Genomic DNA, 5,281 nt, shown 5'->3' with positions numbered 1-5,281 from the left:
GGCACCTGCGAAATGACTAAGACTCCCAGGTAGAGCCCAACCCAGTGGGAAATGACTAAGCATTGAGGTTTCCTCTTAAACTTGGTCTGCCTTTCTCTTCTATTTCTCAAGGTAGTAAGGGATGGGGCGAGGTCTTGCAGGTCCCAGGGCATCGACTCTCGACCTGGGGGGTGGGAGGTCGAATGACCCTTTTGCAGGGGTCGCCCAAAGCCATCCGAGAACACAGATATTTACATTATGATGATTCATACCGGTAGCAAAGTCACAGTTATGAAGTGGCAACGAAAGTGATTTTTATGCTTGGGGGGTCGAGGAGCCGTATTAAAGGCCTGCAGCCTTAGGAAGGGTGAGAAGAACTGGGTTCGTCCCCACTTACTTTGTGCACATGTATACAGGCTAAGAGACTCGAGGGTAACCATGCTGGGATCTATCCAACTCTTCCTTTGCTGTCTGTCTCCCCTGGCTTCTGCCGCTTCCAACCTTTGAGGTATCTGGTAAGGAGGGTAAGAGTTTGCTTTCCGTTCCAGTGGTTCTGTGTTAATGACTAGGAAAGAGTTGACTTGAACAACAAGGAAGGCTCTTGCTGACTGTCTAAACAGGAATTCTGACAGTGGGGTGGCACTTATGAAAGTCCAGGAACCCAATTACAAAGGTTCCTTTAAAACGCATATCTCAGTTGGTAGCGTATTTACACAGTGCACAGGAAGGCCAGGTCCGATCCTTAGCACCTAGCACCCAGGTGTGCTGATGTACAGCCCACACTTGGGAAGGTGGAGGCAGGAGGATAAGTTCAAAGACATCATGGGCTACATCGTGGGCCAGCCTGGCATACGTGAGAACTTGTCCCCAAAATAACTCAATATTAATAAAAGGCACAGCTGGCCAAATAGGACAGTGCCAAGAAATAAAATTTTAAAAAAAGTTAAAATTGGGCAGTCAGACGGACCGGGTAGTTGGATGGACCACCTCCAGAAAGTGATGTATGACAATAACAGTTGCTTCAGAAGGGAAACTAGGTACCTGGAAGAGAAGGGAAATTTTTATTTTTCTCTACATACTGTCTCATAGCTTTGAAATGTCATTGAAATTGCAAGTGCTACCTATCTGTTCAGATGGAGAGGTTAATAATATATGGGTATTTGGGAGAGGAGAGGAAAAAGTCTCTCTTCGTATGAGTGCTAAAACAGTTTGGAAATTCCACCGTGGATCAGACAAATATTACGGAGTTTCTGTTGGACGGCCAACACTGGGTCTAGTGATGGAGACGCAATATTGTGCAAGCTTGCGTCCTTTGCCTCACAGATCAAAATTCGCAGAGTGAGTGATTCAGACATAGCCAGGCAATGACCACGCTGTGTCGGATGCGCAATGATGGGAAGTGTGGACACTGGGGAACTGCAAAAGGATTCCTTTGGTCCAGACCTGGGGAGGGAAAACCTTTCTGGACCCGATGATGTCCGATGAGAGTTTCAAAGGGTATGGAGGAGTCACTCAAGGTACAGGAGGGAGAGTTCCAGATGAAGTGAACTTCATAACGTATTCAGAGCTGTAAAAAACTTGGCTGCTCCCCTGGAACAGCAAGCGGTCAACAGTACTGGAGCGTCAAGTTTGGAATAGAGAAATAAAGCTGGGGTGGAAAGGTCAGATCACAGAGTATCTTATAAGCTGGTTTAAGTGCAGTTAGCAGTCACCCTCAAGGCAAGTACAGGGACCTAGGGGACAAGGTTAAGAATGATCCACTGGTATTGGAATGTTCAGGTGCCAAGCACCACCATCTTCCCCAGGACTTGTTTTCTTTTTCTCTGTGAACGGGAAAACTGGGCCTCAGGGAAGTCAATAACATTCAGCAGGAAATAGTCCAGGGTCACATTAAAAAACAGTACAAATGTCTGAACAGAGCCAGCCCACGGCAGAGCCAGAGTTCTCACATGTTCAGTTTACTGTGTGGCCTCCACTGGTGGTTTCCAATAAGGGTGGTGAACTGTGGTTGTCAGAGCTGTGAGTAAGCTACTGGCACCTCGTGGGTAACTAGCACCTATTATAACGCACCACATCACGGCATAGAGCAAAGGATGACTGGTCTCAGAGCGAGGGTGTCAAGAGTGAGAAAACATGAGACACAGTGAGTTACACAGGGCACACACGCAAGGCAGCCAAACGCAGCGAACTCTGGGGTGGACTGCACCCACCCATCCCTGCCAGTGTGCGTCCTTCTAAGCATCATCATGGGAGCTCAAAGAAAACAAGAGAAAAGCCCGGAATTACCCGGAACTAACTCTGAAGGATCCCTGGCTATCGAACAGGTCCATGGCTATGACGTCATGGCACCCATGCTTAATGGCTTCGATCAATGGATAATTCCGAAGAATTGTGACCTCCAGAGGCGTGGAGATCAGACACACGAGAGGCATGTTTGAAAGCTCGATGCCTCAACCTGCTGTCCTCATAAGTCTCTTCCTATTATCCTGTAACCTTTGCCTAGGTCAAACGAGAACATCAGGTCACCGCACACCTCATTGGTTTGGTGTGCCAGAAGCTCTGGAATGCCCCGGATGGCTGCAGGCCTTCATTGGAACCACAGGAGGGGGCAAAGGGTTGCCTTCCTCTCAGGGATTCTTAATTACTGAGCACCTGAATTCCTGAGAGATTCAAACCCCACAGACCTTTGGTTTCAGGTCTTGGGGTCACTTCTAACTGCTTCCTGTCTGGTTCTCTGAGTTAGCTCCCAGTTGCTACTTTATTCTAATTGGGTTTTTCAGCAAGCTGTGGTCCAAGTCCCAGACCACGAAGGCTATGAACATCTTGACTCAGTCATCCCCATTGGAGTTTCCCATCTCACCCACAGTCTTAACCCTGAGAACAGAGACAAACTGACCCTTGTACCCTTAGCACTCCTAGAAGGATCCAACTTTTTCCCTACGTCTGAAACACCGTTAGAGAGCTAAAGTCTCCTAAATACCCTGTTCCCTAAGCGCCCGCATGAGAATTGTGATGGCTAATTTTCATTGCCAACTTGACTGGAATGAGAGACGTGAACGAGTTGGTAAAGCCCTTTTCTGGGTTTCTCCAGGATGCGTTTTCTGAAAGAATTGTAATGGGAGGTGAGACTCACCCTGACACAAGGAGCACCATCCCATAGACTGAGAGCTCGAGTACAGGCACATGGAGAGAGAGAGAGAGAGAGAGAGAGAGAGAGAGAGAGAGAGAGAGAGAGAGAGAGGGAGACAGAGACAGAGACAGAGACAGACCCTGGAGCACGGGCTTTCTCGCTCTAATTCCTGGCTGTCTTGGGTGAGTGGCTCTGCTCTCCTCTGCATACCATGGCAGAATGAAGGTGCGAGCCAACAGAAATACAGCCCTCCGTTTAAATGACTTCTCCCAGGGGATTTGCCACTGTCATAAAAAGTCTAACTAATATAAACAATTGGTACCAGAGAAGCAGGGTCGTTGCTGTGACTACGTAACCACATGGCCTCGAAGCCTCTGTGACGGTCAGTGGGGAGGATTTAAAAGGGTTTTGAGATGCAGGCTAAAGAAATAGCATGCTGTAGCAGGGCTCAGTGGGCTACTCTGTGTTTGTACTGTCTTGTTTTGAGACTGTGTCTCATGCTGTAGCCCGGCTGGCCCAATCCACAGTGATGGCCTCTATCTCCTGAGTATTTGAATTATACGCAGAGGACACTGACCTGGCTTTAGTGAGTGATTCTGTACAGAAACTCAGAGGATCAGGTTTCTCAGACCGGATAGTAAAGACTCCTCAGGAAGTTTCAAATGGGATGAAGGACTTTATTGAAATTAGATTAGAGGCCATTTTTATTATATTGTGTATATATTGTATTATATATAATAAATTTATAATATAATAATATATGGTATATTATACTGTATAATATGATAATATATAATATAATATATTGTACTGTGTATAGATGTAATACAAATATATACAAATACATATTTTATACTTTATTTTCATTTTATCCATGACATAAGACTTTGAGTAAGACTGAACTAAGAAGCAATGAACTAATTCATATGAGGAAGTAAATTTCACGGCAGCATAGCATTCAGCCTGGACCATGGGCACTGCAGAGAGTGTCCAGTCAAGCTTACAGCAGTAATTGTGAGCAAGAAAAAGAGCAGGATTTTTTTTTCTCCATCTTTATTAACTTGGGTATTTCTTATTTATATTTCAATTGTTATTCCCTTTCCCGGTTTCCAGGCCAACATCCCCCTAACCCTCCCTCTCTCCTTCTATATGGGTGTTCCCCTCCCCATCCTCCTCCCATTACTGCCCTCCCCCCAACAATCACGTTCACTGGGGGTTCAGTCTTGGCAGGACCAAGGGCTTCCCCTTCCACTGGTGCTCTTACTAGGCTATTCATTGCTACCTATGCAGTTAGAGCCCAGGGTCAGTCCATATATATAGTCTTTGGGTAGTGGCTTAGTCCCTGGAAGCTCTGGTTGGTTGACATTGTTGTTCATATGGGGTCTCGAGCCCCTTCAAGCTCATCCAGTTCTTTCTCTGATTCCTTCAACGGGGGTCCCGATCTCACTTCAGTGGTTTGCTGCTGGCATTCGCCTCTGTATTTGCCATATTCTGGCTGTGTCTCTCAGGAGAAATCTACGTTCGGTTCCTGTCAGCAGCCTGCACTTCTTTGCTTCATCCATCTTATCTAGTTTGGTGGCTGTATATGTATGGGCCACATGTGGGGCAGGCACAGAGCAGGATTTTTAAACCATGTCATCTGACCAGCAAAGGAGCACTGAGAAAGCAGTGAACAAGGAGAGTGTGTTGCTGAAGGCATTAGCATCACTAAAAAGACAGTGTTCTGCACTGGGATAACAGGAAAGAAGCCTCAAAGGTATTGGCTAGACGTCACCCTTCCCTGGTTCAAGGGTACATCTGTGTGGCCCAGGTTGGCCTTGAACTCATTCTATACTCAAGTTGACCCTACACTTCTGGTCTTTCTGCTTCTGCCTTCCAAGTGCTGGAATTACATGTATGTGCCACACCCTACTTCATGGCAGTCCTGAAGGTCATGTCCAGGGCTTCCTGAGGGCGAGAGAGGTTTTCTCTCAAGTGAGCCATACTCTCAGCCCAAGGCTGTAAGAGGGTTTTAACTTATTAGAAAAAGCTTTGATTTTATTGAAAACAAGTGCTGGAGAATCCTGCTTCCAAAGGGCTATCTAGAGAAATCTCCCTCATGTTCAACCATCCCGGCATTCAAGACATCAGGAGACCTATCATCTGCTTGTATAAAGATGTGAAGGGTGGAAG

Source organism: Rattus norvegicus, chromosome 15 (assembly GCF_036323735.1).
Source record: "Rattus norvegicus strain BN/NHsdMcwi chromosome 15, GRCr8, whole genome shotgun sequence".
In the NCBI taxonomy this organism is placed as follows: Eukaryota; Metazoa; Chordata; class Mammalia; order Rodentia; family Muridae; genus Rattus; species Rattus norvegicus.
This window is presented reverse-complemented; position numbering follows the sequence as displayed.